This window comes from Vulpes lagopus, chromosome 12 (genome assembly GCF_018345385.1).
Source record: "Vulpes lagopus strain Blue_001 chromosome 12, ASM1834538v1, whole genome shotgun sequence".
In the NCBI taxonomy this organism is placed as follows: Eukaryota; Metazoa; Chordata; class Mammalia; order Carnivora; family Canidae; genus Vulpes; species Vulpes lagopus.
The window spans coordinates 4,768,151-4,782,493 of NC_054835.1; the positions used below are offsets into that span (position 1 = coordinate 4,768,151).

The window sequence follows — 14,343 nt, forward strand, 5'->3', positions numbered from 1 at the left end:
ATTCTTCAAAAAATTAAACATTTAGAGTTACCATATGACCCAGCAATTTCACTTTTAGATGTATAGCCAAGAGATTTGAAAACATATCGTGTCTACACAAAATTTGCAGTGTTCTTAGCAGCACTATTCATAATAGCCAAAAGTTAGCCAAATGTCCATTAATGGATGAATGGATAAACAAAATGTGGTATGTCTATACAATGAAATATTATGAGCGATTTTTTTTAAAGTACCAATAGTGCTTGCTTCAGCAGCATGTATACTAAAATTGGAACAATACAGAGAAGATTAGCATGGCCTCTGCACGTGGATGACATGCAAATCCATGAAGCATTAAAATTTTAAAAAGTACCAATGTATGTGACAACTTGGATGAACCTTGAAAGCCTTATGCTAAGTGAAAGAAGTCAGACACAAAAGGCCATGTATTGTATGAATCCATTTATATAAAATGTCTAGAATGCAAATTCAAAGAGACAGGAAGTAGATTAATAGTTTCCAGAGGCTCAGGAATGAAAGGATGGGGAGTGATTGCTAATGATACGGGGCTTCTTTTGGGGGTGCTGAAAATGTTCTGGAATGAGATAGTGGTGATAGTTACACAATTTTATAAATGTGCTGAAAACAACCAAATTGTACACTTTAAAAGGATGAAGCTTTAAAAAAAAGGTGATGAAGTTTATAGTATGCAAATTATATCTTAACTTAAAAAAAAAAAAACTCCAATAGCCCCCATGACTTTTCACCATTTAACCTTTGCTTATTTTTCCAGCCCTATAGCTTGCTAGTCCTTCCACTGATCCCTTCGCTCAGATAAGCAGACTCTAGGAGTGATTTTCTTTTAAACATTTTATTTATTTATTTGAGAGAGAGGAGAGAGAAAGAGAGCATGAGTGGAGTAGGGTGGAGGGAGGGACAGAGGGAGAGGAAGAAGCGCAGCCTGAGTCCAAGGCATATGCTTAACCAACTGAGCCACCTAGGCGCTCCTAGATGTGATTTTTTTCTTTTTCTTTTTTATAAGATTTTATTTATTTATTCATGAGAGATGCAGAGAGAGGCAGAGACACAGGCAGAAGCAGAAGCAGGTTCCCTGCCAGGGAGCTTGATGCGGGACTTGATTCCAAGACCCCAGGATCACATCCTAAGCAGAAGGCAGATGCTTAACCACTGAGCCACCCAGATGCCCCTGAAGTGATTTTTTTCAAGAATGGATTTAACTCTGGGATTTAACTTTAGACTGTAGGTGTGGGTGAGCAGTTGTTCTGAGTCTGTGGCCAGCAACCTCATGGGAGCCACAAAAGTGCCTTAGTAATCTGGCTGCTGCTTCATCTCCGCCCTCCTAACTTCACAGAAAGTTCTCAAGGAGCACACAGGGAAGGGCATCCTGAGAAATGCAGTTCCAGCTTAGCTAAGCCAACAGCTACAGAGCCACCCAACACCCTTCTCACCCACTCAACCTTCACGTCTCCACCGTCTCAACTGCTAGTGTGTGGTGTCTCTGGCCCTTCCTCCAGACTTGGGCAGGCCCCTCCTCTGACCTCTATTCTGGCATGAATTTGAATCTTTATGTGACTATCTTCCCACAGATGTAAAATGGCCGGAGCAATGAGCATCTTTTTCTATTCTAACAAAGGTGTTTGTAGCCTGTCACAGAGCTGGCTGCACTTCCTTTTTCTCAAGGAAGGGTGGTACTTGGCTGCTAGTCTGTGTTCCTTTCTGGACAGTGGCCCCACTTGGCAGGGACCACAGTGGAACAACTCAATGTGGGGTCCTCAGCATTTAAAATAGGGCCTAGCACACAACAGATGCTTAATGCTCATAACACAAAGGAATAAATAAATACCTAGAAGACAAGACAGGAGTGCCAGAAAGATAGATGAGGCAGCACAACAGGAGTTCAGAGCCAGGCTTCCATCTCCATCACTTATCAGCTGTGTGATCTCCAACAAGTGACTTCACATTTCTGTGCCTCGATTTGTTCATCTTTAAAAAAGAGATAAGGGATGCCTGGGTGGCTCAGTGGCTGAGCATCTACCTTTGATTCAGGGTGTGATCCCACGGTTCTGGGATCAAATCCCACCTCAGGCTCCCTGCAGGAGCCTGCTTCTCTCTTAGTCTATGTCTCTGCCTCTCTCTATGTATCTCATGAATAAATAAAATCTTTAAAAAATAAAAATAAACAAAAAAAGAGGTAAGAATAGCACCTTCTTCAAGTGGTTAGTAGAAGAATTCACTGGGCTAATATTTGCAAAATGCTTAGCATTATACACTTGCTTGTTGATGGATAGACAGACAGATGGGTAGATAAAATGAAAGAAGGACCAATCGTTCTGTTTCTCTTACAAAGCCAGGGTGAAAGGCAATCCCTCTAGAGAAGCCGCTACTGGGGTTCCCCACTCAAGCAGCTGGAAAGCAGTTTGGCACCTCTACTCTAAAAATATATAGGCTTAAGAGTACCAAGACAAATGCCCACACTGGTAAGAACATCTAGACTAGAGGGTAGTGCATTAGCATACTGTTAGTTAAGAAATTATAGCTCTTAGGATACCAGCTTCTGCACAATAAAATGATTTTTAAAACAACATTTTAAAAAGCTGATTAAAACATAATGCTCTGTTTAGTTACTGCCACAAAATGTTTCGTTCGCAAATTATAGCCTAGCGGATTTAATTTACTTTCTACTGACACCCATATTAGACGTAATGGACCAGGCAGGCTCCGTAAGGCTGCAGGCTCGCGAGCAGCAGCACAGGGGTGTGAGCCTGTGGACCCCACCACTGAGCATATTTGGAGGAGGTGGCATAACCGGGCCTCCTCGCCAACCCCAGGGCCCTGAGGGTCTCCCAGTGGCTGCACACTCCCAGTGGTCTTCCTCAAGGAGGACTTGGGGTGTGGCACAACACCGTGTGCTGAGAGCAGAGGCTGAAAATTGGTGCTCTGAAGACCGAGTTCAGCCAACTGATGGTTAAGCTGGCTTCTAACAGGATTTATTTATTTTTTTCTAACAGGATTTAAAAAACAAAACAAGATAAGCCAACACTTACAAATCAGGAGATCTCACCTAAAAATCTGGATGTTTTGCTGCTTTTGAAAAATGGGAAGAACCAGCAAAACTGGACTGTGGTTGTCATGGCAACAAAAGGCTGGCATTTGAGAGGTTACATGCTTTCCAGTTTGTCACAAGTCCTGCCATTCCCTACCATCTCTCCGGCCTCCAAGCCCAAGGAAGGGGCCTCCTCTGTGCTCCCACAGTTCTTAGCTCCCTTGATGGATCGAAATGGCCTTTTTATCTCTCCTTTCCTGCTGCACTGCAATCTCAGTGAGGACAGGGTATTGTGACTGTTTCACTCATCCTAGATCCTGTAGGCTGGCTTGAAGCCTGGAATGTTACAGGCCCTCCAAAAACATTTGCTAATTGTATTTGTTTCCTATTACTGCCACAACAAATTATACAAATTTAGCCACTTAACACAGATTTATTATTTTGTAATTCTGGAGAGAGAGGCTATAGGTCAAAAGTGTGACATGGCTCTCACCCTTCCTAGAGATGCTCAAAGGGAGGATCCATTTCCTTGCTCACTCAGGGTATTGGCAGGATTCAGTTTCTTGCAGGTTAAGGGGCTGACAGTTTCCTTGCTGGCTGTTGGCCAAGGACCATTTCCAGCTTTTGGAGGCCACCCACATTCCTTGGCTTGTGGCTGCCTTCCCCCCATCTTCAAACCTTGCAAAAGTAGGTTGAGCCCCTCTAAATGCTGCAAATCTCTCCTTTTCTTCTTCCATCTCATCTAAGACCCAGGCAAGAAAGGTTTTTTCACTTTTAAGGACTCATGTGATTAAATTGGTTCCACCCAGATAATTCAGGATAACCTTCCCACCTCTGAGTCTTCAGCCTTCATCAGACCTGCAAAGTCCCTTTTTCTGAGTAAGGTAACATATTCATGGGTTCTGAGGATTAGGACATAGACATCTTTAGGGAGCTATTATTCTGCTTACTATGCCAATGAAAGTTATTGAAAAATCAGCAGAATGGAGAAACAAGCATGGATGAGGGCAGGCCACCTACAGCTAGAGGTATACCTGGAACAGTGTCTGCTGCCTGCTGCCAGGAAGGTGGAGAAGCTGAGTTGGTGGTTCACAGGGAGGGTGAGGACCAACAGGATGCAGAAGGCAGCTGGAAAGGAGGAGTTTTTTTTCCATCAAGGTAAGGATTAGAGTAGAACCCTTTGGGGCCAGTGAAGATGCTGGGTCAGGAAGAATTAAAATCCCAGGCAGGAGGGTAATGGAGTGGGTTTAAATTCTCTTGGACTGGAAACTGATCTTCCCAGTTATAAAACAGATTTCAGCTAGACTCCTAACCCTTTAAAATACAAATATGATCAGCTGAAAAAGCACCACCTCTTCTCCTGTGGGGAGCACAGTGGGCTTCTATGATGCTTGCAAGTAGCCAGGGTATGCCTCTTACTAGTAACCCTGGATTTAAGTGCCAGCTTATGCTGAATTTATTCTATTTCTCTTCCTGTACCTCATTGTCTCCAGAGGGACTTGACTCTTCCTTTGATGTATGCATACACACATAGATGCACACATACACTCTACTCCTTCTGCAGGGCCTCTGTGGGTCTAACAGCCTTTATTGAAAGGATGACAGAGGGCAGAGGGGCAGGGGAGACATCACAAGCACCAAAGCCAAAAACTCCTTAAATTCACATATTAAAAGGCACCTGGGTGGCTAAGTGGTTGAGGGTCTGCCTATGGCTCAGGTTGTGATCCTGGGGTCCTGGGGTCCTTGGGTCGAGTCCCGCATCAGGCTGCCTATGTGGAGCCTGCTTCTCCCCTCTGCCTATGTCTCTACCTCTCTCTCTCTGAGTGTGTGTGTCTCTCATGAATAAATAAATAAAATATTTTTAAAAATTCAAATATATTTTTTAAGATTTTATTTATTTATTTGAGAGACAGAAAGAGAGGGCACACATGAGCAGGGGCAGAGAGAAAGGGAGAGGCAGACTCCCCTGCTGAGCAGGGAACCTGACATAGGGCTCGATCCCAGGATCCCAGTATCATGACCCAAGCCAAAGGTAGACACTTAACTGAGCCACGCAGGTGCCCCCAAAATTCACACATTAAATATCCTTTATCTTAAGCAAACTTTCATGCTTCCCTCATCAGAGATCTCTCACTGGCCACACCACAGATCCCCCTGGGCTCTCACCATCTTGCTGGCTTCTCTATCCTTTCATTCCTGTCCTTCATCCCCTCTCCTGCATGGGGCCTCTGAATGTTTCTCACTCTAGGATACAGAGTACTAGTGATATATAGAGTTCTGTCTAGAATACAGAGTAATGGGGATATGTTGAGTTCCATCCTAAGATACAGAGTAATGGCGGTATGTTGAGTTCTTGGCCTTAATTCCTCATCCCTTCCTTATCCTTTTACCAGATGACTCTGCAGTTCCCCTCACTGGAAGTGGCGTGCAATTTCCGTCCCCTTGACTGTGGGCTCAGCCACACGACCTGCTGTGGCCCATGGGATGTGAAAGCAGATGATAGAAGCAAGAGCGAGAAATGTGCTTGCACAGTGTGACTTGATCTCTTACATCTCTGTATTTCCTGAGAAGAGTTTCCCCTGGGGAGCTGCTGTCCCTTCCTCCAGGCAGAGAATGAAAATTCGTGGATAGACCTGAGCCCAACCTGCAGTGAGGAGCCAGGTCCAGATGCACCCACAGTTTGAAGCAGAGTTGCCTGGTTGAGCCCTGCTTAAATTATTACTCCAGCACTGACCTGCAGACACATGAGAGAGAATAAATCATTGTTTTGAGCACTGAGTTTTGGGGTGACTTGTTTGTTTTTTGTTGTTGTTTTTAAGATTTTTATTTATTTATTCATGAGAGACACAGAGAGGCAGAGACATAGGCAGAGGAAGAAGCAGGCTCCCTATGGGGAGCCAGACATGGGACTCCATTCCATGTTGTGGGACTCCATCCCATAATCCCAGGATCAAGACCTGAGCCAAAAGCAGATTCTCAACCACTGGGCCACCAGGTGCCCCTGGAGTTAATTGTTTTGCAATACTAGCAGACCACACAGTCATTAGTGCTGGGAGTTGGGGGCAGGTGGTTGCCATGGCAAAAACCTTAACTCTGAGTCATTGGGTTTAGGACCAGGAATAAGCAGCAAGGCAACATTTACAAGGGGCTAGAAAGTGGTGAGGAAAACTTGTAGGCAATGTGTTAAGTACAGAGAAACAGTTCATGAAGCAGTTGTACATGATGACTCGAATAGCAGCAATTTGTCTAACAAACGTTTAGAGTTGGGGGAAGATATTCTAGGGACAAAATGTTGAAAATATGACTTTCTTGCTACTAGATAAATGTGAAAAGGTATTACTACAGGAAAGAGGTATGCTCAGCAAACCATGGTACATCCATAGAGTGGAATACAACTCAGCCAAAAAAAGGGAATAAACTACTGAAGGCACAATATCATAGATTAATCTCAAATGCATTGTGCTAACTGAAGTAAGCCAGATCCAAAAGGCTGCATACTGTATTATATATGGTTCCATTCTGGAAAAGGCAAAACACTATAGGGACAGAAAAGAGATGGGTGGTTGCCAGGGATGAGGGGTCGGCTACGAAGGGGCACTAGGGAATTACTCCAGCTGCTGGAACTGTTCTGCATCTTGATCATGGTGGTAGTTACATTACTGTATGTGTTTGTCAAAAATCATAAAGGAAGGGGCACCTGCCTGGCTCAGTTGGTGGAGCATGCAACTCTTGATCACAAGGTCATGAGTTTGAGCCCTACATTGAGCACAGAGCCTACTTAAAATTAAAAAAAATTTTTTTATATCATCAAACCATCCTCCAAAAAGGGTAAGTTTAACTGTAAAATGTACTTTCATTAAAAAATGGAAAGAAAAAAAAATGGAAAGATATGGGCAGCCTGGGTGGCTCAGCAGTATAGCACCGCCTTCAGCCCAGGGTGTGATCCTGGAGACCTGGGATAGAATCCCATGTCTGGCTACCTGCATGGAGCCTGCTTCTCCCTCTATCTGTGTCTCTGCCTTTCTCTCTGTGTGTCTCTCATGAATAAATAATAAAATCTTTTAAAAAATAAAAAAATTAAAGTAAAAATGGAAAGATAGGGATGCCTGGGTGGCTCAGTGGTTGGGTGCCTGCCTTCGGCCCAAGGCGTGATCCTGGAGTCCCAGGATGGAGTCCCACATCAGGTTCCCTGTGTGGAGCCTGCTTCTCCCTCTGCCTATGTCTCTGCCTCTCTCTCTCTCTCATGAATAAATAAATAAAATCTTTAAAAAACAATATAATAAAAATGGAAAGATATATCTGCACTAGTCATGGTAACATAGTTCTGCTAAAATGATAAACACCGAACTCCAAAGTCTCAGAAGCTTATGGCTTTCAAACATATCTCTTTGTCGGGATGCCTGGACGGCTCAGCAGTTGGGTGTCTGCCTTCAGCCCAGGGTGTGATCCTGGAGTCACGGGTTTGGGTCCCTCATCGGGCTCCCTGCATGGAGCCTGCTTCGCCCTCTGCCTGTGTCTCTGCCTCTCTCTTTCTCTGTCTCTCATGAATAAAAAAATCTTTTTTTAAAAAAGCATATCTTTTTATTATTCTGTGTTTTTATCTCTGGTCAGTCTGAGGCTCTGCTTCACATTATATTGAAGGACTCTAGAACTAATTTTGATGAGGCAGTCACCTTCTGGAGCATTGCTGTTCTCCATGGCAAGGAAAAGAAAAAAGAGGAAAAGCATTCCCTGGCTCTTAAATCGCCACCTGGAAGTGACACGTGCTCACTTCAATTCCTTTCTTGCTAATCAAAAAAAGTTGCATGGCCATATCTGCGTTCAAGGGCAAGGTTACCATATACCCATGAGAAAGACTGCAAATACCTGATAGCACTAATGAATTCTACAATCTCCACTATGATGGTGAATTTGTCAATTCTTTTTTATACTATTACCAATCTTTATTCTATCATTTGAAGCTATAATATTATGTGGATACAATTTAGAATTATTATGTACTTCTGGTAAGTTGAAGTCTTCTCATTATAAAATAGCTTCATTTTATTAGTCATCTTTTGCTAAGTTAGGCTGCAATATAGTGTGATGGCATGAATCACGCACTCGCTCTTAAAGCATCCACTTGGAAGTGACACTTTTCATATTATTTGAGTCAAAGAAAGTCACACGACCACACCTAACTTCAAAATGTCAGTGCCTTACAACAATAAGGGTTACTTTCTCACGCAGATTATATGTCCTTTGTGGGTCATGTGTAGCACTACCCATTCTTCATTCTGTGTCTTCATTCAAGGACCCAGGCCACAGTATCTCCATCTGGGACATAATCTTGTGGCAGAGGGAAGGAACAATGGTTCTTAAAGCTCTGCTCAAGAGTGCACATATAACTTCCATTCATGTTTCAATGGCCAAGCCTGAAATCCATGGGATGGGAAATACAGGCCTCTTACAGGGAGGCTGTAAATTATTGAAAACAATACGCAATCCATTATACTCTTTTTGGCAATGCCTCTGCCTTAAAGTTATTTTGTCCAAAGTTAATAATATAGCCAACAGACCCAGTATGAAATCTCTTTTACTATCTTTTAAAAGAGTTTATTTGTTTATTTATTTATTTGACAGACAGAGAGAGAGAGAGAGAGAGGAGAGAGAGAGAGAACAGCAGGGGGAGCAGCAGGCAGAGGGAGAAGGAGAAGGAGGCTTCCCGCCAAGCAGGGAGCCTGATACGGGGCTTGATCCTAGGACTGACTTATTTTGCTTAGTGTAATACCCTCTATCTAGCTCCATCCATGTTGTTGCAAATGGCTAGATTTCATTCTTTTTGATGGCTGGGTAATATTTCATTATATATATATATATATATATATATATATATATATATATATATATACACACACACACACACATACCACATCTTCTTTATCCACTCATCAGTTAATGGACATTCGGGCTTTCTCCATAATTTGGCAGTTGTTGATAATGCTGCTATAAACATTCGGGTGCATGTGCCCCTTTGAATCAGTGTTTTTGTATCCTTTGGGTAAAAACCAGTAGTGCAATTGCTGGGTTGTAGGGTAGTTCTATTTTTCACTTTTTGAGGAAACTCCACACTGTTTTCCAGAATGGCTGCCCCAGTTTGAATTCCCAGCAACAGTATTAAAAGAATTGCCTTTTTTCCACATCCTCACCAACATCCGTTGTTTCCTGTGTTGTTAATTTTAGCTATTCTGACAGGTATGAGAAACTCATCCTGGTTTTGATTTGTATTTCCCTGATTAGTGATGTTGAGAATCTTTTCATGTGTCTGTTAGCCTTCTTGACATTTTCTTTGGAAAAAATGTCTGTTCATACCTTCTGCCCATTTCTTAACTGGATTATTTATTTTTAGGGTGTTGAGCTTGATAAGTTCTTTACAAACTTTGGATACTAACCATTTATCAGATATATCATTTGCAAATATTTTCTCCCACTCTGTAGGTTGTCTTTAGTTATATTGATTGTTTCCTTCGCTGTGCAGAAGCTTTTTATCTTGATGAAGTCCCAATAGCTCACTTTTGCTTTTGTTTCCCTTGCCTCCAGAGACATGTCTAGTAAGAAGTTGTTATGGCTCAGGTAGCTTGATATTTTTTTTAAAAAAACTTGGTGTTAGAATCTTTTTTAACTAGAAGGTTTAGGGGTTTTGAAAATGTTTTTATAGTGATTACTGATACATTTGAATTTCTTTTTCCACTTTATTTTGTGCTTTTTTTTTTTCTATGTTTTGTTTTTGTTTCTGCCTTTTCCTCCCTTTCTTCTTTGCCTTCTTTTTTAAAATGTTATTTTTCAGGGTGCCTGGGTGGCTCAGTTAGTTAAGCATCTGCCTTTGGCTCAGGTCATGATCTCATGGTCCTGGGGTCGAGCCAAGAGTTGGGCTCCCTGCTAAGTGGGGAGTCTGCTTTTCCCTCTGCCCCTCCCCCACTCATACAGGCACACACACTCAAATAAATACATAAATAAAATTTTTTAAAAAAATTCTCTTCTTTTGGTGTAGTCTGTAGCTCTATTTTTTAAAAATATATATTTATTTATTATTTATGGTAGACATGGAGAGAGAGACGCAGAGACACAGGAGGAGGGAGAAGAAGCCTCCATGCCAGGAGCCCGACACGGGACTCGATCCTGGGACTCCAGGATAGCGCCCTGGGCCAAAGGCAGGCGCTAAACCACTGAGCCACCCAGGGATCCCCTGTAGCTCTATTTTTTTTCTTTCAATGGTAAGCCCCCAATTCTAATGCTCATATTTAATTAGAAGTCTAGTGCTAATCAATATTTTTATCGACAGTGCAAAGACCTTAGATTAATTGAACCAATGGCTCCAACTCTTCACTTTCCCTGTATACAAGCCCTTTGCCATGATTCTTCATAGCTCCCTACTGCTAACACTGGACTTGCTTTGGCTAATTAGATGTAAAAAGAGTCTCAAAAATGTGCTTGTACATTTCCATTGCTCTCTTTTGTGTCCCTGCCATTGCCATGAGAACTTATCCTGACAGCCTGGCTGGTGAGTGAGACACATGGAGCAGACTAAACACCCCTAGCCAAGACCATTCTAGATTAGCTGAGCCCAGACATGTAAGCAAGTCCAGCCAAGCTCAACAGAGTTTCCTAATCCACTCCCATCCACTCACCAGATGTGTGAGCAATAAACAAATATAGCTGTATCCCTCTGAGGTTTCATGGCTGTTTGTTATGCAACAGATAACTCATGCATACTTCATAACACTTTACCTTCAGTTATCCTTTCATTCTTTATATACAATCAATCCAGTATTTCTGCTTCACCTTTCTGAATCCCACAAATTATAAATTGTTCTTGTTTCTTGCCCTGATATTTGTTCATATTTACTCATGTTTGCCATTTATTTGCCCACCAGTCTTTATTGTTCCTCAGATCTTCCTTCTGGGATCATTTTATTTCTTCCTGAAATATATCTTCCAGAAGTTCCTTCAGTTAAGTTCTGTTGGTATAAACTCTTGGTTTTTGTTGATCTGAATAGTACAGTGTTTTCATTCTTGAAAGACTAAGTGTACAATTCTAGGTAGACAATTTTATCTCATCATATTAAGGTGATTATTTCATTAATGATATTATTTCATGCTACTCTTATTAACATTACTTCCATTAGTGCCATTGATCAATCAGGAGTTGGTATCACATCATTTCATTATAGATTATCTGACTTTCCTCTCTGCTTTGAAAATCATCTCTTGGGGCAGCTGGGTGGCTCAGTTGGTTGAGCATCCAACTATTGGTTTTGGCTCAGGTCATGATCTCAAGGTTATGAAATCAAGCCCTGTGTTGGGCTCCTCACTCAGCTCAGAGTTTCACCAGAATGGATCTAGGTTTTTTATTTCCTTATCCTATCTGGGAATTCAGTGCATTTCTTGAGGATTCTTATCTTCCATCAATTCTGTAAAATTACCAATCATTACTTGACAATTATCTTGCTCACATTGACTATATAATCTCCTAACATAATTAATAAGCTTATGATGAACCTCCTAAATTTTTTCCATTTCTTTGTCTCTCTAGGATACGTTTTGAGTTATTTTCTTCAAAGCTATCTTTTAGTTCACTAATTTCTCTTCAGCTTTATCTAATTTGATGCTTAAACCTTCCAATGAGCTATTTGTTTAAAACAGATCTTGTGGAGCCTGGGTAGCTAAGTCAGTTAAGTATCTAACTCTTGGTTTTGGCCCAGGTCATGATCTCAGGGCTGTGGGATCAAGTTCTGTATTGGGCTCTGCACTCAGAGCAGAGTCTGCTGAGGATTATTTCCCTCTCCTTCTCCCTCTGCTCCTCTCCATGTTCGTGCTCTCTCTAAAATAAATAAACAAAATCAAGAAAGAAAGAAGAAAGAAAGAAAGAAAGAAAGAAAGAAAGAAAGAAAGAAAGAAAGAAAGAAAGAAAGAAAATAAAGAAAATGGGGCACCTGAGTAGCTCAGTTGGTTAAGCATCTGCCTTTAGCTCAGGTCATGATCTCGGAGTTCTGGGATTGAGCCCACATCAAGTTCCTGCTTGGTGGGGAGCCTGCTTCTCCCTCTCCCTCTGCTCCTCCCTCCTGTGCTCATGCCTGTGCTCTCTCTCTCAAATAAATAAATAAAATATTTTTTTTAAAGAAAAAAAAAGAAAACCAGATCTCCCTCTGGTGCTTGACTTTTCTGCTCATTTCCTTATGTGTTTTGTGGTCATTGATTGTGAGTTCATATCCATTTGGAAGCCTATCTGTGGGAATTCTTTGAGACCCAGGTTGACAGTGAATTCTTCCAGAGAGGATATGAGTTTGTTTCAGCCAAGTACCGCAGAGACTATCAACTCAGGTCCATTTAATTTAATTTAATTTTAAGATTTATTTATTTGCTCATGAGACACACACACACACACACACACACACACACACAGAGAGAGAGAGAGAGAGAGAGAGAGAGAGAGAGAGAGAGGCAGAGACATAGGCAGAGGGAGAAGCTACTCCCCACAGGGAACCTGACGTAGGACTCAATCCTGGATCCCAGGATCATGCCCTGAGCCGAAGGCAGATGCTCAACCGCTGAGCCACCCAGGCGTCCCAACTCAGGTCCATTTTAAATTGAAATGTTCAGCATGAGGGCTTTTGGACCATGCAAACATTGTGGCCATGTGATGGCCAGACTCTAGCTAGGTATCCATTAGGGGTAAAATTCATTACTTCTCCACTTAGAGCCAAGGCAGAGAGAGACAGCTTTCCTCGCTGCCTATCTCTGTGGAGCAGATTTCTCCCTCCCCCCGCCCCAGTTTATCCTTCCTCTAAAGATATATTCCCTTTTGGGTCCCAACCTGATGTTCCAATTCGGCTCTCATCCTGCCTGGACCTAGGTAGGTGTCACTATAGCTAGTAGTAACATCATTGTTTACCTATCTCCAAAGATGATTTTCAAAATACTTATCAGCATAACACACACCCTAAGAAATCAGAATAGAGGCAGACTATATCCCTGGATAACTTCTCAACTTCAACTCTAACTTCCTAGGCTTGTGTTTCTGCTTTCTTCCTGGCCTCAGATGATTTTTCCTGATTTCCTCACAAGTTTATCTACGTATTGAAAAGGGTGCTTTCAATATTTCTCCTCTTATTTTATATATTTTGTTGCTGTCATATTTGAAGAGTCCTCAGTTTTGGGTGACTCAACGGTTGAGCGTCTGCCTTCGGCTCAGGGCGTGATCCCAGGATCCAGGATCCAGTCCCACATTGGGCTCCTTGCAGGGGGTCTGCTTCTTCCTCTGCCTGTCTCGGCCTCTCATGAATAAAAAAGTCTGAGTAAGAAATGTTAGGCACATGTAATAAAATATCCAGAGGTAACCTAGAACTGTAGTTTAATGTCATATGAGACCTAGGCTCTTTCAATCTTTCCATTTTGCTAACCTTAGCATTTGCTTGTCACATCATAGGCACATGATTGGGACTGAACTTCCAACCTTCAAGTCTGCTTAGAGGAAGGAAGAAAATAAAAGTGGCAAAGCACTTGAGCATACTCAACTAGAAGTCCTACTGGACTTTTTTTTTTTTTTTAAGTATTATGGGCTAGAAGTTGGTCACATGACTATGCTTTGTCTAACCACTTGGCTAATGAGATTACTGTGAATAGTTTGGACTAATTATGAGTCATTCCTCCTAGTAGCAGTGAAGATCTACCTCCCCTGAGATCAAAGGGTCTCTTCTGGTACCTGAACAAAATGAGGTTTTTCTTAGAGGGACCCAGCACAGCGCCTGGCACAGATGGAACTGTTCCTGTCGTTGTACATTCACTGAGCATCCACTACGTGCCAAAGGCACTTGGAGACAAAAATGGATTTGACACGGTCTCTGCTAGGCAGCATGAGAGAGATCAAGTTTGAAAAGGGGTTAGGAATCAAAACCACAATGAGATACCACATCACACCAGTGAGAATGGGGAAAATTAACAAGGCAGGAAACAACAAATGTTGCAGAGGATGCGGAGAAAAGGGAGCCCTCTGACACTGTTGGTGGGAATGTGAACTGGTGCAGCCACTCTGGAAAACTGTGTGGAGGTTCCTCAAAGAGTTAAAAATAGACCTGCCCAAGACCCAGCAATTGCACTGTTGGGGATTTACCCCAAAGATTCAGATGCAATGAAGCGCCGGGACACCTGCACCCCGATGTTTATAGCAGCAATGGCCACAATAGCCAAACTGTGGAAGGAGCCTCGGTGTCCATCGAAAGATGAATGGATAAAGAAGATGTGGTCTATGTATACAATGGAGT

The 14,343-nt window shown here is 42.2% G+C and overlaps 1 non-coding gene across 1 annotated transcript; it reads left to right on the top strand.

Moving 5' to 3' along the window:
• The first annotated feature begins 238 nt into the window (after positions 1–238).
• On the top strand, positions 239–345 carry LOC121474291. The gene has a single exon (XR_005983312.1). It is a non-coding gene; the product is annotated as a U6 spliceosomal RNA (small nuclear RNA).
• The last annotated feature ends 13,998 nt before the right edge of the window (positions 346–14,343 follow it).